At 47.9% G+C, this 26,288-nt stretch overlaps 1 long non-coding RNA gene across 1 annotated transcript; it reads right to left on the bottom strand.

Annotated features, from left to right (window-relative positions):
- Positions 1 to 1,817: 1,817 nt before the first annotated feature.
- LOC135220327 (uncharacterized) lies at positions 1,818 to 25,272 on the bottom strand. The gene is made up of 3 exons (XR_010315661.1): positions 25,145 to 25,272; positions 3,330 to 3,399; positions 1,818 to 2,621 (listed from the first exon to the last, which is right to left on the bottom strand). It is a non-coding gene; the product is annotated as an uncharacterized LOC135220327 (long non-coding RNA).
- Positions 25,273 to 26,288: the final 1,016 nt, after the last annotated feature.

The following is a 26,288-nucleotide window of genomic DNA, read 5'->3' as shown; positions in this document are numbered from 1 at the left end:
AAAAGTTGCCATTAGTGAATTTATGGGCCGTAGAAATAATGGCATCTCTTTCCTGCCTGATTCCCCCAAAACCGATGGCACATAATATTGTTACCTTGAGTAAATCTGTCAACCACCCAAAACCTGTTATCAATACTCATGTGAGAAGTATATCCATCCACTCGGGGTTAAGAATCCTTTTAATGCCTTACTCCATAAAACTGTGGACCTTCAGGTATACTAAATACAGTGCACAACTTCAAGTATATAAGCCGTACCATTGAACATCTAAAACACGAATTAGAACCTACGACACAACATTCAACAGGAGGGGCTGATGTCTCACCAGCTCCACTCGTTGACAGTCAAGGTGCACCAGTGGGCAATCAACAACTTGGTGGAGCTCAGGGGCAGATACATTCCAGGCAGGAGGAATGTGTGGCCGACAAACTCAGTCGTCAAGAGTCAAGTTCTGGGTACAGAGTGGTCTGCATCAGGACATAACAGAAAGGCTATTTCACCTGTGGGGGAGGACCCATGTTGGACCTCTCTGCCACCTGCTTCAACAGGAAGGTGGAGGTCTACTTCTTAGTGATCCCAGATCCTTTCACTTTGGTGTAGGATACCCTCAGGAAAATCTAGAGGTGTACTTCTTCCCTCCGTTCTGCCTGATCCGTCAGGTCCTCAACAGAGTAATGAGTTCCAGGAATTTCAGGATGACCTTGGTGGTGTCTCTGTTGCCCCAGGCAGAGTGGTTCCTAGACCTGTCTTCTGTTAGCAGTCCCGAGAGAAATTCCCCTTTGCCACAACCTTCTTTGCCAGTGGAGAGGTACCACCAGTTGGTAGGGTCCCTATCACCTCATGGCTGGAGACTGTCTAGCCTCTCCTACGAGCGAGAGGCTTTTCTTATAAGACACCAGGTCAGATGTCCGGCTACCTCAGGAGGTCTATGTCAGTGGCACATCAGGGCAAGTAAGCCGTCTACTGTGATTGGTGTCGCCGATGGGGTTTCTCTCCACTCGGAACTTCTGTTCAACAAATAGCAGATTTTCTAATCTTTCTCAGGAGTGAGAAAAGTCTTTCTGTCTCTGCTGTCAAAGGCTACAGGGCTGCCTTTGGCTTGGTTCTATCCCTGAAAGGTTTGGATATCATGCATCCTGGGAAATCTCTATGTTGTTCAGGAGTTTCAAACAATTCTATTCACCAAGAGAACTCAAACCTCCTATATGGGACATTACTCTGGTGCTGAGTAGTCTCACTTGAGATCCATTTGAACCCCTATGTTGATCACCAGACAGGGAACTGACTCTAAAGACAGTTTTTCTGTTTGCTTTGGCTTCCTCGAGAAGAGTTGGAGAGCTTCATGGCCTGAGTTATGATGTAAACACACCATGGGTTGGAGGTCTGTAGCCTTTGAATTTGTCCTGGAATTTGTGGCCAAGCCTCAAAATCCCTTAGTACATGATGACAGATTGCTTTGTCCCATCAGAGCTCTGCATTGCTATCTAAAAAGGACTCACCACCAATGGCTTAAGTGTCGTAGACTTTTTGTTAACATCAGCCAAACCAAGAAAGAAGTGTCCAAGAATACCATTTCATTCTGTCTTTGTGAGGTGATTAAACAAGCATATGTACTCCTCACCTTCAAGTTCTGTCACGGATACTGTGCATGCAAGAGCACATGACATCAGAGGAATGAGTTCCACTCTGGCTTTTAAGAACAACTTCGTCTGTTCATAGGATTTTGAATGCTAGTTCCTGGCTTCGTTAGACAACTTTCACTTCCTATTACCTGAAGGACATTGCTCTCAGGTCCTTGGACACTTTTTCCTTGGGTCTAGTGGTGGCTGCCCAACAAGTTGTGCAGATCATGAAGTGCCCCTGGCAGGACAGTTTGTATCTTTCCTAAGATGATTGTGTGAAAGAGAGAATGAGTGAGGTGGCTGATTTATTTCTCTCTATTCCTTTCGTCATACCTACGGCTGGGTTGAAGAATATACACATCATACACTGGATCTGGTCAGATACAGATGAGTGCAGTGGCCATACTGTGACCAAAGTTTTGCTCTGCCTATGAACAAATGACAAATTTCTAGTCCATTTATATTTTTCATAGCTAACAAACCTGAGGTCTTAACGTTAGAGTGCCCACCTCTAGCCACCCTCTAATATCGTGGGTTGGGAGAAAGACTAATGAGTCACAGGATTTCAAGTGTAATCAATGACCTCACTCCTCCACCTTGAATACACGAGTTGCCTGATTCCTTGCATTACAACCTTTAATTGTTTTTAACCAAGTTTTCAGCTGGCACTACAAGATTTATCTACTTTCAAGACCTCAGGTTTGTTAGCTATGAAAAATACAAATTTATTAAAAATTTGTCATGTTTACACAGAAGAACAGTGTACAGTATAACAATAAAATGCCACCAAAGGAATCAGTATTTTTTAGCGACTAAAAGTGCTATAAAAGTCTGTTAGAAACTTTTATAACATTTTTTTCTGCAACAAAATTAACTTTCACATCTCACAAATCACAGCTGTTATAAAAAAGTGAAGATGCCAATAAAGCAAGCAAAACTGCAACTTCTATAAACTGATCAAATACAGTACAGCAGTCCCCGTCATCGATTAGTCAGCATCTGTAAAACACATTTTAAAACAGATGCCAGACATTATGGAATAAGAAATATGATTTCCAAACATCCAACCTATTGTTAGAATATGGTATTTGACATAGCAAATGAGCATCAGTTAGTTGAAGTAAAGTTATCTTGCCATTAAATTGTCACAAGTATTTGATGAGCAGTATGCATGACCTCTACGTAGAGAATGCAGATCCATAAAGTTCTTTATACAGGCAGTCCCCGGGTTACGACGGGTTCGGATTACGACGTTCCGAGGTTAAGGCGCTTTTCAATTATATTCATCAGAAATTATTTCCAGGGTTACGACGCATGTTCCAGGGTTACAACGCCTACAATGCTGATCTGGCACAAGAAATATGACACCAAAAATGCAAAATAATATTTGAAAGTCTCTTTGATGAAAAATGCAATAAGAATGCAGTTTATATAGTTTTTAATGCACCCAAAGCATTAAAAGTAAGGTTTTCTTAGGATTTTTTATGATGTTCCGGCTTACTACGATTTTCGGGTTACAACGCGTCTCAAGAACGGAACCCCCGTCGTAACTCGGGGACTGCCTGTATGTCCACATGTGTGGGGCAAGCCTTATTATAAAAATTTCTATTTTTGAAATTAATCTTACTTTCCATTATGGCAGCCGATTCCCAAATTGAAGAAAAGTAAAATAAAATAAAATTCCATAAGGAATAAGATGCTCCTTACCTAGTGATTATAATCCATTCACTGGTACAGTTGCCAAGAAAGGCCTGGGGGGCTCCTAGCAAGACTAACCCTGAAATTGAAGAATAATTTTGACCTATGAAGTGCTGGTTGTCCAAGCTAATATCATGGCAATGCCTCAGCAACAGGAAAAGAGACAGGGTGGTGGTTAAAAGTAGAAGAAATTAATTGGTAATATTTTGTAAAAAGAAATGAGTAACTTCTCCAACTTTTGGGGATTCTTGTTGCATTAATGGGTAATACTCTGGATTAAAATAAAGTCTAGTGAACTATTAAATAAACCTTAAGAAGTTTAAAACCATAAATAACCAGATAATACAATATCAGTTTAAATAATGTAATACTAACAGGATGAAGGAAAGGTAAAAAGTAAAACTTTCTGGTTAAATAGCTCTGCACCTAACACAAAGTGTATTATGGCCACAACTCTTTTTGGAGGGAGCACTTAGGGAACCAGGAACCAACCAGTAAGGGACACCACTCTACTTGAGATTCCTCAAGTGGAGTTCACACAATCATTCTTGAATGTCAGTCACAGAACTGAGTATTTAAAAAATGACAAATTTAAAAGTAATTTGTATTTTTCCTAATATACAAACCCGAGGTCTTTATATAAGAATTACTACTCAGCAAAGCTGGAAACTTGCCGTTAAACTTTTTAACAATGTGTATGGTAGTTAACTACCTAAGTACCAGGTGGGAGGTACTCCCGTCTGGTCAGTAGAGCGTCACTTTACCTTCAGCCTAGACAATCGTATCAGTTTGAGGGGTGGTATGAGGTGGGCATAAGTACAAAGACCTTAGGTTTGTATAGTTAGGAAAGATGCAAATTACTTTCAAAATTTGTCATTTGTTCCTACACGATACACAAACCTTTCGGTCTTTATAATGGAAGACTTACTTCTTGGAGGGAGGAAGCTGACAAAATGAATGAAGTATAGGAACTGAGTATCTGATTGTCAGACTTCTAGGTTCTTTCTTGAATGGATGTGTGTGAAGCAACATCTTTTGAGAAGAAAGCAAAGATAGAATCTTACTTGGAGACAATGGTGGGCCATAAAAACCAATAAGATGTTACCTGTCCTCTTAGAGCAGGACCCAAGGAAAAAGTGTCCAAGGAATTGTGGGCAATATCCCTAAGGTAGGAGGAGGAGACGGTGGTCTGGCGTGACCACACACCTGCCTTCAGAACCTGAGGGACCGACAGATCTTCTTGAACGCAAGAGAGGGGCCAATGCCGCTAACTTCATGTGCTCTCGCACAGGGAATATTTACGGAGTCTTCTGTAGCAATGTACGCCTGTCTAATCACCTCATGAAGCCAAAAAGAAATGGTGTTCTTGGACAAGCCAGTGCTAAAAAGAGTCATCAATACTCAGGCCTGAGATGTCGAGTCTTCTTCAGATAGTGCCTCAGTGCTCTAACAAGACACTTCAGCATCTCATCTGGGTCATTATCAACAAACTTTCCTAGGGAGGGGATCATAAAGGACTTGAATCTAGCAACAGGGACCGGTGGATTCTGAGTCTTCACTACGAAATCCGGGACAAAATCAAGTGAAACAGATCCCCATCCCCTGGAGTGTTTAACATTGAAGGAAAGCTTCTGTGGTTCTCCTACTCTTTTCGCCAATGCCAAGGCTCACAGAAAAATGGTCTCGAGAGTCAGATCCTTCTGATGACTCGCAAGGGTTCATATGGCACCCTGGTTAGGCTCCTGAATATGAGCCACCTCCCATGCAGGGGGCCTGAATTCCCAGGGAGGGCAAGATTTTTTAAGCTCTTTATTAGTACCACCAATCTCTGCATAACTCCAAACCAAACTGAAAAGCAAACTCATCTGTACCAGTAAGGCTCTTCTCGTTATCTAAGCACTCATGATAGCGAGTGCCAGATTCATAAGAATTCCCACGCTCAATTAGAAAACTTGACTCTTGGAAGACAATAATTGGGTGAGCCTTATCTCGTCCTGGTTCTCGGCAACATGATGAAGCCAAGCACCCAGTGAGAGCCAGCAAAACCAAGGGATCCAGGTGCTCGGCAAGACTTCCAATTATCGTAATAATTATTGGGATTACCCACTGCCCGAGTGTTTGGAAATCACAGAAAACCAAATCAGTCTGAGAAAGCCGGAAATTCCAAAGAATTTAATCGCTTAGCTAGACTCCAGATTTTATAAATAACAATTATCGGGGATGTCCGTCTTGCCTGAGTGTTTGGAAATTACAGAAAACCCTAACAATCTGAGAATGCCAAAAATTCCAAGGAATTCAAGCATTCGGCGAGATTCCCAGGTATTGTAATATCAATTATCGGGAATTTTCTTCCCACCCAAGTGTTTGCAGATCATACAAGACCATAACACTTGGAGAGTGCTAGAAATTCCCAAGAATTTATGTGCTCGGTGAGACCCCCAAATTTCGTTCAAACAATTATCAAGGAGGGGCCCCTCCTCTATTCCTGTAGAAATCGAAGAGGAACAGGCATATAAACCAGTCCTATAAGAGAGCTTTTAAGACTGGAAAGCGAATATAATTCAACAAAATATGCACTTGTGGTTCCCAAAATGCAAAAAACCACAGGGGACAGCAAATTGAAATCCATCCAAAGGACAGAAAGAACTAGGGAGATTGCAGATCTTTCCTCAACAATGTAGACGTACATCCGGTGGAACCCTAAAATCCTTCCAGGAATGTAGTCCCCCGATGCTGAACCCTGCTGAGAGCACACTGCAGGCTCCCTCCTATTCACCTCGCCCCTTCTGGTGTAGCCATAGGAAGTAGAGGGAGTATGTGAGGAAGATTGGATGCTCTTGCTCCCCTTGCTAGCAGAACTAGCAGATGCGAGGCGTGGGCAGCCATCAACCTGCAGTGATGACCACAACGCACATCTAGGAGAACGTTCTTGCCCTGGAGAAACACTTTTCTGAGGAAGGTTACAGAACTCTTGCAAGGCAGGAGAAACACTCACTGCCACCAAGACTGATTGGTCATGTGAACATGACTGTGGCCTGGGTGGAGTTGAGAGTGCACCTGAATGGTGAGGGCTGGTTCCATCCTCTATCGCATCCCAGTCCACCTGAGCGACTCACTCCTTTCTTCCATTCCGTGCCTGAGTTGTGACGGTGAGTGGACTCAGCATCATAGATTCTAAATGCATGTGAATCCGTACTTTTACGTATCCTCACTGAATCTTGTGAATGACCACCCGCCACAGAACTAGTCTTAGGGGTAGAACCTCTAAGACTAGCAGCAGAAGTGCGAACCGAAGTTTGTGCTTCCACGGCTCCCGGCACGCTAAACCCTGGGGACAACGTGACGGTTCCTGTTCCCTAAGGAAAAGGCGAGCCAACGGAAGAGCCAACTGCCTCCTCAGTTCGAGGAAGCAGACCCTTAGAAGTCCCTTGACGACTCCGGGGGGGGGGGGGGGGGGGGGACTATCTTCTCCAACTAGGCAAGGAGCCTTAGAAATCGAAGGGGAGGAGACTGAAGAAAAATATAATGAAGAGGAAGATGACGACAATTGACAAGCTCTCTTCCTCCTCAACTACTTCTCTAAATTCTGCAAGACTTCTTCTAATTGATGAGACACATTACCAGCAGAAGTAGACTTAATAATTACAGGGAAACCACAAAGGTGTTGTCCAGTTATGACACTCCACGATAGCAGTGTCAAATTAATATGATTATCAGCAGGGGAGCAGCACACACACTCGAGGACCAATATCTCAGCATGCTGCCTTGAGTTCCAGGATGTTGATGTGAAGACGCTGGTCATGAAGGTTCCACACTCCTGCAGTCAGCAACTCCTCCAGGTGTGTGCCTCATCCCTCGTTCGATGCGTCTGAGAACAGGAGCACATCCGTAGGGAGAGTGGACAGATCCACTCCAGCGATTAGGTTCCTGTCATCTAGCTACCAATCCAAGTCTTCCCTTACCTCCTGTGAGAGAGGAAAGAGGAATGACTGACGATCCTGTGACTGGGATCAATACTCCCTCAGTCTCCACTGGAGAGACCAAAGATGAAGGCACCCATGAGAGACCAGCTTCTGCAATGATGACAGGTGACCAATCATGACTTGCTAAAGCAGAGCAGATTGTTCCTGCCTTTAACGGAACATTTAGACTGCCTCTCTGAGCCTGCTGATACGAGAGTCCGAGGGGAAGACCCTTGCTGCTACTGTGTCTATCAGCATACCCAGATGCAACGTCCACTGCTTGGGTTCGAGATCGGACATCTCCAGATTTATCAAGCCCCCTAGATCCTGACAAAAGTTAAGGCGATCCCTGTCCTGTAGCAACTGTGAGCTTCAGATTGCCAGGACCAACCAATTGTCAAGATACCTCAAAAGATGTATTCTGTGCAAATGTGCCCAAGCTGAGACCAGGTTGAACACTCTCGTGAACACCTGGGGAGCAGCTGAGAGTCTGAAGCATAATGCCTTGAACTGGTAGACCATTCCCCTGAGGCCAAAGCAGAGGTACTTGCAGGATGACTGATGGATGGGTATTTAGGTCCACTGTAAGCATGAAGTTGTTCTCCCTGATCAAGGCCAACACTGAATGTGCTGTCTCCTTCTTGGACCGAGTCTGGCAAATGAATTGGCTCAGGAGAGAAATGTCTATGACTGGTCTCCAACCCCTCGATGTCTTCTTTATGAGAAAGACTCGGCTGAAGAACCCGGGAGACCAATCCGAGATGACTTCTACAGCGCCCTTGCTCACCATTTGCACTTCTACTAGTGCTTGGTGTTTCGATGATCCCCCTACTTGGGAAAGAAGACAGACCAGGTGGTTGATGAGGGTGACGGAGACTTGAAGGGTGGTAGATAACCCTCCCAAAGGATATCCAGTACCCAAGACTCTGCTCTGTATTGCTGCCAAAATGCCCAATGGCTTGATATGCAACCAACCCCCCATCAATGGCAGCATCTGGAGGGGAACGCCGACCCTAGTGTTTCCAACTTCTTCTTTCCCTTATCTCCCTTCCCCCCGAAGGCACCGTTGGCTGAAAGGGGCGTGATGGCCCTCCCTTCGAAGAGGAGGAAGAAGGCTAGGTCACTCCTCGAGCTCCCTTAGAAGCAGAGGACTTCTTTGGGGCCAAAGAAGAGCTAGCCATACTTGAAGGTCTAGCCGCAGTGGAACACAAAGGCACAGAAACCTTTGCTACTGCCTGGTGAACAAGCCAGTCTTGTCCACCACAGTGTCTACCTGTTCTCTATTGAAGAGAGAGGTAGAACCCAGCAAAGGTCCGCTCCGTAAGTAGGTGATAGCCCTACTCCCAGACTGACACAGTCTCCCGAAGGCCGAGTCTTTCCTCGGGGACGATGGCCCCAGAAAAAGCAGTGACCTTAGACACTATGAAAGACCACAGGTCCAACCAGGAGACTGCTTGGAGAGACGCCATGGCGGTAGCTTCCACGTTGCTACCTCCTGCTGAGAGAGAAATACTCTCGCTCGTCAGGTGCTGCAGCGACAGACAAAGACCGAGGTGAACCAGGTCTGGGTCCACCTGCTTGGTTGGCAGAGGCCTTTCCGAGGACGTGTAAAAGAGCCTCTGGCAGGATAGAGGAGGGGGAAGCAGTCTATCCGATCAGCTGGACCTAAGTGAATTCTCTTGTCCTGAAACAAGATTATTCACCTGGTCCAACACTCCATCAGCCAAGGCTGACCACGGAAGTCCCGCCAAAGCCCTGGGTTCCTTCTTGGGTCCCCAGAAAGATTCAAAGTGGGAGGGGCGATCTCCTGTAGAGGAGGTCACAGCTGCTTCCCAAAGTTCGTTGTGCTGACGTATCAGTACAACAATCTCCGTAAAGGTCCTGTGTATCTCGGGGATGTCCGAGTCTCATGGCAAAGAACCATCCAGTCCTTCCAAAGAGCGTTCCTCCCGATCTACTCCGTCGTGAGGGAGAACCTCGCCAGACCCCCTGGATCCATCCTCAACAACTTGAGCGTACGTTCGATGGGGTCCTAAAACCCCCAAGGACGTTGGCAGCAGATGCTGAATCTCATGGAGAAGGCTCTATGGGATTCCTACCATTCACCTCACCCCTTCTGGTAGCCCTAGGAAGTAGAGGGAATAGGAGAGGTGGATTGGATGCTCTCACTTCTCCTAGCAGCACTGCTGCCAGGGGGAGTGAGCCATGCCCTTGCACCAACCCACGGTGGTGGTAAGTGTGTGGGTCTAGGAGAGCGCAATCGCAAAGACGATACACTCTCCCAAGGAGAATGCACCAGTTCAAGGAGGATGCAGACCCTTACAATCCTCAAAAGCAAGACTTCTTAAGAGGACAGAGAGGCTACCTTCCCCTTCTTAGGTCATGAAACCTTTGAAGGGAGAAGTGAGGAGGCGGCAGACGACGACAATACCTTCCTCATTCTCTTCTTCTTTGACTTCCTCTTTGACAGCTTCTGCAGGATCATAGTCAGGACCAACCAAGGAACATCAGTAGGAGCAGGAGGAGGCCCTGGAGCAGGAGTGGGGTCAGCAACAGAGAGGTGCAGGAACAAGGCAGGGTTCTGGTGTGTGTGTTCTGTGGCAGGCATAATAGCAGGTATGGCTGGCATCCCTGTCATATCCACAGGTGACAAGGATGGAGCAAGAAACCTTGACAATGCCTATGATGGTATCCCGAAACCAGGAGGGGGAGGCATCGGTAGGTTGGTTGACGGCAGATGGCGTTGCACCCCAACCAGGGAAGACGTCACACTCATGGGGTTGCCCACGCCAGGTGTAAAGGTGCATAGTAGCCGGGCTGGGTCATGGTAGCCGTTGTAGCAGTGACTTTGGAGTGGGTAGTAGTGCTACTGGATGCACAGTTCAGATGAGCCAACAGCGCTTCTACCGAGGAAGTGCCCACGAGTCCAAGCGAAGACCATGCCTGGCCTAGCCCCAACACCTCACCTGCAGAAGCAAAAGTCAGGTTAGGGGGAGTTCCTCGCTCCGGAGAAGGACCTTCGAATTGAGCAGAGACACTAAGAGGAGCATTACCAAGGTTTGAGGCCGCAGCCCCCCACACGGAGTGGCAGAGAGTACAGGATGATAGAATAGAATAGAATAGAATATGTGATTCTGGCACAAAGCCAAGCACTGGGACCCATAGGGTCATTCAGCGCTATAGTGATAATGAATACAAATGGAAATATAAATAATGAGTTTAATGGGAATGATATAAATAATGAGTTTAAAATAGATACTCTGATGATCAATGTTTAAAACGGTAAAATCGACACTAAATTTCTAGTGGGATTAAAAGTAAAATGACCATTTATGATAAAAATAAAATTAAAATAAAAAAATTAATAATTATATCTATATAAAATTACAAGACATTCTTATAAAATCCACAAGCCTTTAAAAAACTCATAACAGGGCCAACATCCATGTTGTCTCCTAAAATTTCAGATATAGTTTTACCATTTAGATGGTACATCCGCCTCTCATTTACATACCTGGTGCAGTGAACCAGAATGTGCTCAACTGTCAAAGGGCTATCACAGTGAACACACACTGGAGCACTACCACCATCAAGAAGAAAACTGTGTCATTCGGCAGTGACCAATCCTCAACCTTGTTAATATAATTTCAGTCCTCCTGTGGCTTTGATAGGATGATTGCCAAATTCCTACTTGAGGTCTAATTGTTTTTAACTTATTATTAGCAAGAAGGGGAGATGACCATCGCTCCTGCCATTTTCTTAGTATATAGTTACGAATACAGATTTTCATATCAAAATTGGGGACTCTATTTGTATCAATTTCTCCTTGGGAACAGGCACTCTTTGCTTCTCGGTCTGCTTCTTCATTACCTGGGATCCCAACATGACCAGGAATCCAACAAAAACGTACTGTTTTATGCCTACAAGAAATGCGAAACAGCCACGCCTGAGCCTTTTGTACTAAAGGATGGGAAGAATTATAACTACTCAGGCTTTCCACAGCACTTTTACAGTCTGAGTATATGACACAAGACTTCTTATTTGAATGATATGCTATATCTAGGGCTTTTACAATAGCAGATAGTTCAGCTGTATATACTGAGGTAGCTGGAGGTAGCTTTGCAACATTACAAAAATTATCAGTGACCACAGCTAAACCTACTCCCTCGCTTGACTTTGAGCCATCTGTATAAATTTTATAGTCGTTATTATGAACTTCATCATGTTCTAAAAACAGCGACTTTATTTCTTCATTAGGGGTGTTCTTTTTTACTATATTTTTCTTGCACAGTTCAGCTTTTGGTATGAACCAAGGTGGAATTTTGGAAGGGGCCAATTCATGAACATTCTGAGTTTGCAATATTAGGAGTGGTTAGAGGTGAATTACTCCCCACCACAGGTTTAGGTTCCCTCACATACCTCCTCCTCCTGGCAAACTTCCCCCACTGACCAGCGGACCACAGGGAACACTCCACACATATATCTCCATTACACTCACGCCCTCGACAGGAGACACAGGGAGTGAAGATCTACCTCAAACGAGGCACGGATCTTTTCGCACTTCTTGCATCTACCGGGGGGCAGTGCCAGCTGGGGGCAGAGGGAAACAAAGGCTGTAAATCTAGGGTTTGCTGGGTATTCATTTAAACAGAAACAATCCACAAATACGTATTCAACAGAAAAGTGAATACATAATCCCACTGGGATAGAAGATGAAGAAATAGCAAACTTCTTCGCCCCATAACTCTGCCACTTGGCCCACCGGCCTGCCAGACACCCCCCAACCCGTGGCAAAGGAGAGGGAAAGGCGCCCAACCTATCGACAACCCCCCTTATTTCTACCCCTGGAGCCCCTCCATGACCTGTAAGAGCAGGATTGAAAGGGATGTTGGTCATCTGAAAATGGCTGAGTCGATGAATGAGAGGGCCTAGCTGAATCTTAACTTCTAGAAGGCTTAATAGGCGACAATCTCTGCATTTGTTGCTGAACAGGAGGGGGAGGGGGAGGAGGAAGGGGATGTCTCCAAGAACGAGACTCCGACTTGGACACAGCCTGGTGCACCAACCTGTCCTTCGTGTCAGCTCACCGTCGGTCTATTGCGTCTCCCAGCTCAGTCTGAGGAAACAGGAACTGAGATTCTAAAAGATCCCCATTCCTGAGCGCCAACAAGGACTCAGGGTCAACTAATCTTGCTATCCTGGACGATGCCGTGTTCCTTTTGATCAGTAGGAAATTAGCTCACAAATTGACACTAAGATGTGCAAGATACGAGAACACCTTGCCCCCAGACTGCAACAAACTGGCAAGAGAAGCACTCACCAACCCTTCCAGGGACCTGTCAAACACAATCTTGGCAATGGCCGTTGACCACAAGTCCAACCATGACACTGTCTGGAAAATGGAGGCTGCCGTAGACTCCAAAGCCGAGGCATCCTGTGGAGACAAGGACGGCGCCACTGACCTCACCTACTCCAAAGCCAACCCTGGCTTGAGACGTATAACGTCTGGGTTAAGATGACGAGGCAACAAGCAGACAGAGTTCGTAGCATAATACTTCTATGCCTTGTGAGTGGTGGAGGAAGCAACGTGGAGGAAGAACCCCTTGACTGAAGAGACCTATCCCGATCTGACACAGAAGCATTCACCTTTTGCAAGACTGACTGGACATGCCCTGATAAGGGAAGCTGAAACGACGACTTAGGATCTTGCATAGCCCCCAGCAAGGCTTCCAAGCAAGTAGGAGTGAAAGACAACTGAGCTTTAGTCCTACTCTCCAAATTGTTGAACCCACAAATGAGAACAACAACCTCAGTAAAGGAAGACAAAACTCTTGGATGTCTCCTTCTGCCTGCTCAGGCAATGGAGACTGACGACAAGAAGATGCAGGCTTATCCAACACAACTTCCTCATACAAACTGTAGACCCAGCAGCCAAAGAACCTGTAGCACCATCAGACCAGTCCAGACTGGGGCAACATGCCAACTCCTGCGATGAACCAATCACAACACTAGGAACACCACTACAAACACTCGCAATACACGACTCACGTACATGTCCATGTACGCATCCGTGTGATGGAGAAGCATTTTGAACTCTTGGCGCAGAACAAGAATTCCTTGGAGTCGAACCCCGAACAGCATCAATGGGAAGGGGAGGCAAACCCTCCGGCAGCACTACCTCCGCATTCACAACTTTTGATCTTTTCACAGGAGCCTTAAGATCCTTACAACGACGAATAGGCCCTGAAGCAGAAGAAGCAGAATCAGCAACATGTGCACCTACGTGCAAGGTTACAACACACTCATGTCTAGAAGAAGAGGACGACGCAGCCACAGCAGATTGGACTGGGGACAAAACAACACACTCAGGAACACAGTTGTGATGCCAGATAACTGACAATCAATCAATCAATCAATTAATCTCAGGAACATGGATGTGCCACTCCTCACTCGTTGACGAAGAAAAGGCCAAAGTCCTTAACACTCCAACACTTGATACGCCGACGTGGCAGAGATGGGGGTGATGGATGACAGCACTGATTCATTACACATTCTCTAGGCAGGAGGCGGGTGGGGGGAGGTGACGCAACACGCTTGCTCACAGCCTTCTCAGCCGACAAGGCAGCAAACCTTTCTTCCAAAACAGAGTCCAATCTCTTTAGAACTGCCTGACATAAAGCCTCAGACAGATCCACAAGAGAGGACGCAGACGACACGGAAGGAAGAGGATACATCTTAGATGGCAGCGATGACATCACAGGAACAAGCGATGACGACACAGGAGCAAGGCAGTGCAGCAGCCCTAACCTACAACGCCGACATAGCAGGGAGAGACAACACTGAGGGAACTGGGAGTGACATCATTGATGGAACTGGGAGTAACGTCACCAGCAGTGCTGAGAGAGACGTTGTTGTATGTCTATTCTTTTTTATCTTTATCTCTTTCTCTTCTCTTTATTATTAGTCAGTCTTTTCTTCGGTAGCCTTGGTTGTATTTGTTAAGGTTATTTATTGTTATATGGGATAACCTTCATCTATATTGCTTGTGGTCGAATTTTTCTTTTCTTAGGAACTTATTGTTATATTGTAGATTACTTACACTGGACTTCTGTAGATTCTGAAATCATACTATTTCATTTCCTTTCATTTATCCAGTCTCTCAGGAGTATTTGCTTGGGTACTTGGTTGGGACTCTGGGCAAATTAAACACCACTTAGTTTATCTTACTTCTTATTATAACACACACAATTCACTGTCAGCACACAACACAAAATTCACATGGTACAGAGATTTCACCGACACAACCCTTCCATCCAGTGATTAGTTCTTAACTGATCTTCTCTGAGATTTCAAGTGAAGTCTGAACCTATGCTCTCAATTTGGGCTCCTCCTTAATTTCTACTAGGATACACCCTACTTCTTCTTGAGTGGCTTTTCTAACTTCCGGTGCCACCCCATGTGAATCTTATTGGTTGTTCTAATCTATAGTAACCACCCACTGGAGGTGCCAAGTTCAGATTTTCCCTTATAATCATTATTTTTATGTTTTGGTGAAGCTTCTAGTGTTTTTGGTCTTATTTTTCAAATAGCTATCCCAGCACTCTGTTCCTACCACACTTTCTACCTTCTCTTCGCCTCCATCTACCATAACTCTACCGGTAGATTTCCCTAGCTAATTGTCCCTACATAATTATTTTTAGACATGACAATTTGTCTAAAATTGCATTTTTCCTAACTATACAAACCTGAGGTCCTTTTACAATAGGAAGGTACTAGCGGCAGCTGGATAGGTCGTAAGCTTTCGAACAAGGGGTTCGGTAGTTAACTGCTTGTCCGACAGGCGCGCGCGCGCGACTGGGAGGTAAACAAATCACTTTTGCTTTTGGCCCAAGCAAAAACTGCAGAGTGAGGGGTGGCATGAGGTGGGGCTATGTGTAAAAGGACCTCAGGTTTGTATAGTTAGGAAAAATGCAATTTTAGACAAATTGTCATTTGTTCCGACACGGCATACAAACCTTCGGTCCTTTTACAATAGGAAGACTCACTCTTGGTGGGTGGAATCTGAGTCTTTTGTGAACAGACTGGTGTTCGCCCAACCTTGGAAGCCTCCCTGGTCGTAAGAGCGAGGGAGGGATCCAAGCCTCTGTCCGATTGATCGGGTGTGCACCGCAGGATCAATGGTCAGACCTCTGGACCGAGTACTAAGAGAGAGGCATGCGTATCTCTTCGTACCAGCAATGTAAGAACTTGTTCCTGTACAGGAGCAAATATAAAGTCATGGGTTTGACTCTTGTAGGCATCCACTTCCCCCCCTTGTATAAGGAAGATGGTGGATATTCTGCTCCTATCCCTAGTGAAAGGGATAGGATGGGGCTCTGTCATATAGCTCACCTGCATCTCGTCCTCATCCAGCGTAGTGACGACCATGGCCCTCTGCCCACAGGTAGTAGGGGCGGGGAAGGAAAAGATGGGAAGAGAGAGCCAGTCACTCACTCACTCACACATCCATCCACACAGTCACACCAGGACTCGATGCTGTTCAGCCTGCGAGGGTATGGGTTAGCTACACAACTTGTTGAGCAGCCACCACGGGTACCAAGGAAAATGTATCCAAGGACCTGTGGGCAATATCCCGAAGGTAGAAGGACGTAAAGGTAGTCTGGTTAGACCAGACCCCTGCCTTCAGGACCTGCGCCACGGAGAAGTTCTTACGGAACGCCAACGACGGGCCAATACTTCTGACTTCGTGAGGCTCTCGGACGGGACGTACGGATGTCGTCACTACCATCAGCCTCATCGCCCTCCTGATGACCTCACGCAGCCAGAAAGAAAGAGTGTTCTTGGATACTTCTTTCTTGGTGACCCCGGTGCTAACGAAGAGGCGTCGACACTCAGGCCTGAGGTGTCGAGTTCTCTTCAGATAGCGCCGTAGCGCCCTCACAGGACAAAGCAGCATCTCATCCGCATCATTATATCGGTGAAGTCCATTAGGGAGGGAATCGTGAATGACTCGAACCTGTCGTCAGGGACCGACGGTTTTTTTCTGAGTCTTCGCAACGAAGTTCGGGATGAAATCGAGCGTCACGGATCCCCATCCCCTGGAGTGTCGTACATCATAGGAAAGACCATGAAGTTCCCCTACTCTCTTCGCCGATGCCAGGGCCAGCAAGAAGAGGGTCTTGAGGGTCAGATCCCTGTCTGACGACTCCCGGAGTGGCTCGAACGGTGTTCGAGTTCAAACTCCTAAGGACGAGAGTCACATCCCACGCAGGGGGCCTGAGTTCCCTGGGTGGGCAAGACCTTTCGAAGCTCCTCATAAGCAAGGAGATCTCGAACGAGTTCGAGATGTCCAACCCCCTCAGTTTCAGGACGAGCGCCAAGGCGGCTCTGTATCCTTTGACTGTGGGGACTGAGAGGAGCTTCTCTCGGCGAAGAAAAACGAGGAAATCCGCTACCTGCTGAAGAGTGGCTCTGAGAGGAGATAGACCCCGTCTACGACACCAACCACAGAAGACGGCCCACTTCCCCTGGTACACAGCTGCAGAGGACTGACGGACGTTTCCAGCCATCTCTGTTGCTGCGCTACGAGAAAAGCCTCTCGTTCGCAAGAGATGGTGGATAACAGCCAGCCGTGAAGACGTAGGGACTGGACTGCTCGGTGGTACCGCTCGACGTGTGGCTGGGCGAGAAGGTTGTGCCAAGGGGGAATCTCTCTCGGTTCTCCTGCGAGAAGAGCCAGCAGGTCCGGATACCAAATGGCCTGTGGCCATTTGGGAGCCACCAGGATCATCCTGAGATTCGGGGTGACCAGTGCTCGACTGATCACCTTGCGAATCAGGCTGAACGGGGGAAAGGCATAGGAGAAGAGGTTGTCCCACGGGTGTTGAAGAGCGTCCTCTGCAGCTGCCCATGGGTCCGGCACGGCCGAGAAGAACACCTGGAGCTTCCTGTTGTGCCGGGTGGCGAACAGATCCACGACTGGTCGCCCCCACAGGTCGAAGAGCCTTTCCGCCACGTCCTGGTGTAGAGACCATTCGGTCCCTATCACCTGATCCCGACGGCTGAGCGTGTCTGCTACTACATTCCTCTTCCCTGGAATGTAGCGTGCCGACAGCTCTATTGAGTGTGCCTGAGCCCACTCGTGCACCTGCCGAGTCAACTGGTACAACGGGAGAGACACTAGGCCCCCCTGTTTGTTGACGTAAGCCACCACCGTGGTGTTGTCGCACATCAACACCACTGAGTGTCCCATCAAGCGGTCCTGAAACTCTTGGAGAGCGAGAAACGCTGCCTTGAGTTCCAGTACATTGATGTGAAGGTGCTTGTCGTTCTCGTCCCACACTCCTGAAAGTCAGCAACTCCTCCAGGTGGTGCGCCCCATCCCTCGGTCGATGCGTCTGAGAACAGCTCATGTCCGGGGGGGGAGTGCGCAGGAGGCACTGTCCTTTAAGAGGTTCCCGTCGTCCAGCCACCAGGCTAGGTCCTGCCTCACCTCCTGTGTCAGTGACACTGGAAAGCTTGGGGGATCCGTCGCCTGCGACCAACTCTCCTTTAGTCTCCACTGAAGAGACCGCAGGTGAAGACGCCCGTGAGGGACTAAACTTCTCGAGCGACGACAGGTGTCCGATCACGACTTGCCATCGCTGAGCTACCTGTTCCTGCCGAGACAGGAACTGGTTTGGCTGCCTCCCTGAATCTGCTGATCCGCGAGTCTGCGGGGAAGACTCGCCCTGCTACCGTGTCGATCAGCATACCCAGGTACTTCATCCTCTGCTTGGGCTCGAGATCGGACTTCTCGAAGTTCACCACGATCCCCAGATCGCGACAGAACTCGAGCAGTCGATCCCTGTCCTGTAGCAACTGCGAGCGGGAGCTCGCCAGGACTAACCAGTCGTCGAGATACCTCATCAGACGAATCCCGTGCGAATGTGCCCAAGCAGACACCAGAGTGAACACTCGCGTGAACACCTGTGGGGCGGTTGAGAGACCGAAGCACAGTGCCCTGAAACTGGTACACCGTCCCGTCGAGGATGAAGCGGAGGTACTTTCTGGAGGACTGATGAATGGGTATTTGGAAATACGCATCCTTCAAGTCCACTGAAAGCATGAAATCGTTCTCCCTGATGGAGTCGAGCACTGAGCGTGCCGTCTCCATCGTGAACCGGGTCTGGCGAACAAACCGGTTCAGGGGAGAGAGATCTATCACCGGGCGCCAGCCTCCCGTAGACTTTTCCACCAGGAAGAGTCGACTGTAAAAGCCCGGTGACTGATCCGTGACGATCTCTACAGCTCTCTTGCTCAGCATGGTCTTTATCTCCTGTCTCAGTGCTACGTCCTTCGATGACCCTGGAACGTACGACTGCTGTTGGACCGGGTTGGAGGTGAGGGGTGGCCGAGATTCTCGAAAGGGTAATAGATATCCCTCCCGAAGGACATCTACAATCCAGGTCTCGGCGCCGTAGCGCTGCCAAGTTGCCCAATGGCTGGCCAGGCACCCCCCCACTTCTGGCAGCAGGTGAGGGGGAACGCCGTCCCTAGCGTTTCCCCCCTTTCTTCGACTTCTTCCCAGAGCCTCCACGGGATGAGGAGGGCTGGGAGGAGGGCTGGTTACGGCTCCCCTTGCCGAGAAGTTGAAGAAGACAGAGTCTTTTCCCCGGGGCTTCGACTGCAGCAACCGTCTTAGCCGCCGAGGAAGCGCTAGCCGAGCCCTTAGACTTGGCCGCAGTTCGAGGCTGCCCAGAAGCCTTCGAGACTGCCTGGTGAACCAGACGGTCACTGTCGTCAGTGCGCCGTCTGTCCACCGCAGCGTCCACCATCTCTCCTGGGAAGAGAGACGTGGAACTCCGTAGAGGTCCGTTTCGAAGTCCCAACGCCGCTTCACGCCCGGCCGCCCTGGAAACCCGAGTAAGGACAGCGTCCCTTCGTCGGAGAACCAGGTTGGCCCACAGGTTCACCGTCTGGTGGGCAAGGAAGGAGATGGCTCTTCCCCCAGACTGGCAAATTCTCCTGAAAGCCGAGTCATCTTCGGGTAGAAATTCCCCCGGAGTTGGCTGCGACCTTAGATACTGTGAGGGACCACAGATCTAGCCAGGAGACGGCCTGGAAAGCTGCCATGGCGGTAGATTCCAGCCGAGTGCCTCTTGCTGCGAGAACCACAGGTTCTCGGACAGGAGCTGCTGCAGAGACACACCCGGAGTCAGCCCCTGGCTAACTCCGGGTTCACCTGTTTTTGGGCGGCATCGGGTCTTCAGATGGCACGTTTTAAAAAAAAAAAAAAAAAAAAAAAACCAACCGCCCCGCTTGTCGGTAGCCAGAGGAGGTGGAAGCAGCTTGCTCGACCTGCCAGACTTGAGAGAACCGTCTTGGTCCGGAGACAAGCGATTCAACCTGGTCCAGCACTGAGTCCGCAAAGCTCCGACCGCGGCAAACCCACCGTCGGTCTGGGTTCCCTCTTCGGTGGGCCCCAGAACGACTCGAGCCGGGACGTGGGCTCGGATGGTGGGAGCGGCGATCCTTCCCCGAGGTCGTTGTGCTGACGAATCAGCGCAATAACCTCGGCAAAGTTCCTCTGGATCTCAGGAGTGACTGCATCCTGTGGAGTTGGACCGTCCAGTCCCTCGAACAGGAGCACCTCCCGAGACCCTCCTCCCTCAAGGAGAGGAGCAGCGACAGCCCCCTCTCGGTCTCCTCCAACCACCTGTGCGTACGACCTGGCTGGTCCGATAAACCGAGCCCTGGTGCGTACGACGCGGTGGCGGGATCCTGAGGGGCGCACCCCTCACGATCACTCCTCAATACCTCGCCCCTCCGGTGTAACCTGAGGAGGTTGAAGGTATGGGAGAGGAAGACCTGACGCTCTCTCCTCGCTCGCTGGTAGAACCAGCGGGCTTGGAGGACTGCAGGCGTCGCCAATCCGCAATTAACCGAGCTGGTGGCGATCGAGCTGCAGACCTAGTCGAGCCGTCTCGCTGTGGAGAACGGCTGGACCGAGAACAGCGGCCCCGGTCTCGTGTGTCAGAGGAGCTGGTGCTGGTCGCCGTACCCGATCGCTCTCTGTGAGAGCGACGGTCCAGGCCCCCCCCGACCGGCGAAGCTCCACTGTCACGGTAGATCGGTGCGTATCCTCACGGTGCGTCAGTTTCGCTGGTACCAGCCGTGGCTGGTGCCGGCGAACGGGGGGGACCTCTCCCAGCCTCCCAGCCTCAGCCCGTGGCCGGTCATGGACCGTCACGTCCGCCCGGGTAGCCAGCTGCTCGCCGTCGAGAGCGAGAGCTGGCCTGGTGAGAGTCGCGTGAGCGGCTGTCACCAGTCTTCCGCTCCGTGCCGTGAACCTGACGCTGAGCGGACTCAGAGGTCTGGTTCCTGGCTGCACGGTCGCTGGTAGGCGACCCGTACACTCGGTACCTCTCGCGAAAAACGAGTGGCCGAGCCGGACCCTGCTGCTGGTGGTGAGCCGAAACCACTGACCAGCAGGTGAGGAAGTGCCGGTGTTAGCCGGCACCCCTCTGGTCCCGTAGCCCCTAGTCTTCTTCCTGTTGGGAACGGGGGGGGGAGAAGAGACGGGTCCTGCTCCCGAAAGGAACAGGGCGACCAGGCGGAAGAACCCCCCCCCCGTCTCACCAGTGCGAGACGGGCCCTTAGAAGTTCCCGAAGGAGACTTCTTAGGGGGGGGGGAGGCGACCTTCTTCTTCTTCGGCGGGGGAGCCTTAGAAGAAGAAGGGGAAGAGGCGGCAGACGACGACGACGACGAGAGACGATGAAGACGACGACGACACCTTCCTCCTCTTCTTCTTCTTCTTCGTCAAACCTCCTCAGGACCGACGTCAGATCCTGTCATCCAGGACGGAGCCGGGGCTGCTGTTGCCGAAGCAACAGGGCCCGGACGTACCTGTCCGAACAGACCAGCATCGGGAGCAGCGGCGCCAGAACGGGAACAACATCAGCAGGTGCGAGCATCACAGGAACGGCAGACGAGACAGCAGGAGCAGGTACAGGTACAGCAGCGGTGGTCACGGCAGGTACGGCAGACTGTGTGGGAGGTACAGGTGGTCGAACCAGCGGCCACAGACATCCTAGGTACCGTGGGAGGTCAGGGGCGAGTCTTCGGGCACATGAAGTCCGGTCGCGGCAGCACGGCAAACCCAGGTGGCGGCATCACACTCCCCCGAGTTACGGCGCACTGGCCCCTGCACCGATGTAGTGGGTGTTACAGAGACCGCGTGTGGGTGTACACCAGGTGAGGAGGGTGAAGCATAGCCAGGGGTTGTAAGGGTCGTGGTGGTGGTCGTGACCGTTGTATGGGTGACCGCACGGAGCCAGCGAGATGATAGAGCAGCCCCTGGACACTCGGCACGCCCTGCAGCCCCAACGATGCCCACTAACTGCCGAGGTCATCCTTCGCGACAACCGCACCTGAGGAGGCAAAAGTCGGGTGATTAGAAGGATCCTCTACCCGCTGCGCGCGAAGACGACAACGGATAGAGGACCAGAGTACAAACTGCTACGTCAGGGTATCTAGCGCCCTCCTCCACACTCGACCAGTCAGGAGAGGAGAAGGACCTAGACACCCCCCCCCACGAAGGGGAAGGCGCGAGACGTTGAAGTTGAGCGGGCGGCAGGAAAGAAGACGAAGTATCCGTCACCAAAGGAGTCGCGGGAGAGCTTTCCGACGACTCCTTTGCAGGCCTTCGCTTCTTCCTGCCCTCATACAAAGTCCACTGCGCCTACCGACCAATCATTACACATCACAGGGCTCGGCTCGGGTGCATTCGCGCCCCGACACCGAGCACACAAAATATGAGGGTCAATCTCCGGGAACGATCGGAACTTCCCGCATTACGCCCTTCGATACCGGGCAAAGTCTCCGTGGGGTAGCGAGGCGAGGAGTATTCCATCCATAAATAGATTAATTGATTGAAGCAATTTATTATGAAAAGAGAGAATAATTGTACTTACAATAACTCTTTCATACACAATTACAACCAAATACTCAGAAGCAACGACGAGAAAGCGGGGCAGAGAGCGTCGAAAACACGACACGTCCCTCCACTGCGAGCCCGAAAGCAAAAGTGATTTGTTTACCTCCCAGTCGCGGTGCGCGCGCCTGTCGGACAAGCAGTTAACTACCGAACCCCAAACCCCTTGTTCGAAAGCTTACGACCTATCCAGCTGCCGCTAGTACCTTCCTATTGTAAAAGGACCGAAGGTTTGTATGCCGTGTCGGAACAATTCTTTATGTTTTATTCCTAACAACGTCACGGCCTCCCCTGACCTGAGCTAGCGGTAGAGGTCACTGGCGGAGTAATATATAATGGCTGATCTTAGGCACCAACGCAGAGAAGGCAAGCATCCATGAAATGCGTCAGCAAACCCTCCAAGAAGGGTGAACCCCGTAGCCCAAGCAACGCTCAGAGCATCGCCATTTTGGATGCCTCTGAAGCAAATTAACTCCCCGAGGAAGCAGGGGGGTTAACGGGCCCAAGAAGGAAGAGGGGGGCAACATAACACATTAAATCAGCCTGAGGTCCTCCAGATACTTCCAACGATGAATTGATGGAAAAAAGGAAGGAGACACAGGCACAACAACTCTAGCATCATGGGGTGTGACTGTGGAAGAAGACAAAGCACTGGCGAGGCGTTGAAAACCCTTCAAACGAAGGAAGGGTCAAAACTCTATGATGCTCCCTTGCTAAAAAATAACTTCCACTGCACTCTAGGCCACACATGACATTCCGGGCAGGGATTTGTTATGGTACAAACATTAGCACAACACCTACTGCATGTGGAGTGTGGATCTGTAGCTGAAGAAGCCAGGAAACGAGAACATGGGAAACCTTGAGTTCCCAGGCACATGTGTTGGCGAGGCTGAGAAGAAGCAGAGGAAGCCATATCAACACAAGCACACACACACACAGACAATCAAATTAGCAAAAACGGGCAAACAACCGGGTAAAAGGCCGAGAGAGGGCAACCGCAACTCTCACCCAGGTGGTTAAGATAAAGACTAAACGAGATGGCATGGGTGTGCGGCCTTTGACCAGTGTTCACCCGATATATGCATGCGTTGCCAGATCTCACAAGATTCCTTGCCTTTTTTTTTTTCATCTCTGATTTTTAACTGGATCCAGCTGAGTGCTAGAAAAATTATCCTATTGTTAAGAACGAAGGTTTGTTCAAGTATGAACAATACCTTGCTAAAACTTCAATGGCCGAATGCCAGCCTACACTGAAGTAATTCCTAATGTAAAGGATCGAAGGTTTGTGTAACGTGTCGGAACAAACAGGGGGTTTACTATACTGCAGTTTTATGGATAAACATGACATTACTTGGCTATTGATTTTTTTATATTTGTTTTGTATACTGCAGTTTTATAGATATATATGATGTTACTTTGTTATAAATTTTTTCATATTTTTTATGGTATGATTATAACTTTTTGCAATTCTATGGTAAATTATTTAAAACTTCGATTCCCAGTCTTTTCCGATTCTTTGGAGCGAGGGGGTGTAACCTCACTGTCAATTATCTTGACATTATCTTGACATTGACGACAAAGGGTAGAAAATGTTGCCACTGACTTTTTTTTTTTCTTTCATAAATCATGAATTTCCATCTTTTGAAACCTAACATAAGAAAAATTCTTCTCTTTCTTTCTTTCTCAGTCATAAATCATGAATAATAACCCTCTTGATATTTAGTGAGAACAAACCACCCTCTCTCTTTCTCACATATTCTCGGAGCACCTACAGTTTATTTGGCCAAGGCTATTGTCTGGTAGAAAATTGGCGGACAAATACAAACAAGATGGTAAAACTTTACAAAGCTAGCCCGTATGTTTTGGCCTGACCTGACCTAACCTAATCTAACCTATTGCTGACAGGGTCGGGGCAAGGTCAGGTCACGGAACTACTTACCTTAGTGGAGGGATTATGGCCGGGCAAAAGGTGTTGCGCAGCCTGGCCAACTAATGTGTAAACTACCCATATTCTCTATCTCTCTCAATAGGTACTGTAATGAAATATGTATTACAGGATGGTAATGAACAAACTTTAAAATCAAAGTGGTTTGGGAGGATGATTTTTTCATATTTAGGGTATAAACTCTAGAAATAAGCATTTACTTTACATACCAGTACTAGGACATACCAAATTTACACGAATCCTCACCTTATACTAGGAGTTCTGGAACTAACCTCACATAGGTTCGAGGTATTACTGTACTACCTACATAGTAGTACACCAAAAGTCTAACATCATTATCTCATGATTGGGCTCTTTCTAAATATAGATTTCACAGATAAGCTGCTTACAATAATGCCATCGTCAGTCGAAATATGGTACTGGCTGATCCCAAATTTAACCTAGCCTACACTAGGGAATTCAATACCATCTAGTATAGGTACTATGTACTTAAATGATAGCCTAGCCTACTGAATACAGTAGGCTATACATATATAGCAAAGTAATTTATTAATATAAGCTGATTATGGAGGTGCATGCAGTGAATTAGGTATATGACAATTCAGTTAAAAGAGAAATTAAATAACACAAGAATTAGCTTAGTCTACGCTATGGTAGTAGGTATGTAGTTGTTGTAAAGCTAGGCTATACAGTATAGGTAGCTACATAGGTACCTATACGGTAGTCTAGCCTACATTATATGCTTGCATTACTATACATTATCATCTAGTATGCATATAGGTTACAGTACAGGTATTAATTATCAATATCATGTAACTCTGGAGGTTCAACGAGACTGACACAGGATAGCTAAGCTACCTAGTAGCTAATTCAGTACAGAAATAAATTGAATACCTAAGGAAACAAGAATCTGACGTGTACTTCTGTAAAGGGTCTACTCACTAAGATTTGGTCCATCTTGGCATAATACATGAATAATGTTATACATTCATGGCTACATATAGGCTATACTAAAATTCAGAAGAGGAGGAGAATGATAAAGCAACAGGATCATCAACTCGTTCCTCTTCTGTTAGCATTTCTTCTTCTGCCAGAGTGCCAGGTAGGCGTAGCTTACGGTAGATAGAGCAGAGAGAGAGAGAGAGAGAGAGAGAGAGAGAGAGAGAGAGAGAGGCATGGTCATAGGTCCCTTTAAATTCACAGATTTAAATTCGATATAGATTTAAGATTAGTAGGCCGGACACCCTTGACCAGTCCTGGCAATATGCAGATCATATTTTTCAAGATAATACTGTACCACTTTATTATATATAGACTATACACGTATATATATATATATAGACTGGTAAAAATGTTCTGTAACAACAGAATTCCATCTAATAAAAGGAGCCCATAAAAACACCAAAATATAGAGAAAAAAGTACTATATTTCAGAGACTGCTGTCTATTTCTTTCCAGCGTAGATGAATGAGAAAAAGTTTACAGAAAAAGGTAGGTATTTATACAAGAGGTCCATCCACAAACAGCCAATTTAAGTCACCCCCGCTGATAATCTTCCTTTAATCTTCTTCTTAGGTTTGGTTGTTTTTTTAATGAAGAGGTTGTCGATCGTGTCCGAAATCCATGCTCCTTTTGAGATGTTCATTACCGCCCATGCTCTTTTGTTTATTAAGGACGATTCCAATCATTTGACTCTTGTACCGGCAGTAGCAGCAACTGCCGGTACAAGAGTCCAAATGATGGAATCGGCCTTAATAAAAGAGAGGCAGGTAATGAACATCTCAAAAGGAGCATGGATTTCGGACACGATCGACAACCTCTTCATTCAACCAACCCTTAAGAAGATTAAAGGAAGATTATCAGCGGGGGTGACTTAAATTGGCTTGTTTGTGGATGGACCTCTTGGTATAAATACACCTTTTCTGTAAACTTTTCTCATTCATCTACTGAAGAGGGAGACAGCAGTCTCTGAAATATAGTACTTTTTTATCTATATTTTGGTGTTTTTATGGGCTCCTTTTATTAGATATATATATATATATATTATATATATATATATATATATATATATATATATATATATATA

Source organism: Macrobrachium nipponense, chromosome 1 (genome assembly GCF_015104395.2).
Source record: "Macrobrachium nipponense isolate FS-2020 chromosome 1, ASM1510439v2, whole genome shotgun sequence".
NCBI lineage: Eukaryota > Metazoa > Arthropoda > Malacostraca > Decapoda > Palaemonidae > Macrobrachium > Macrobrachium nipponense.
Note: the sequence above shows the minus strand (reverse complement) of the source record. Positions and strands in the feature narration are given on the sequence as shown.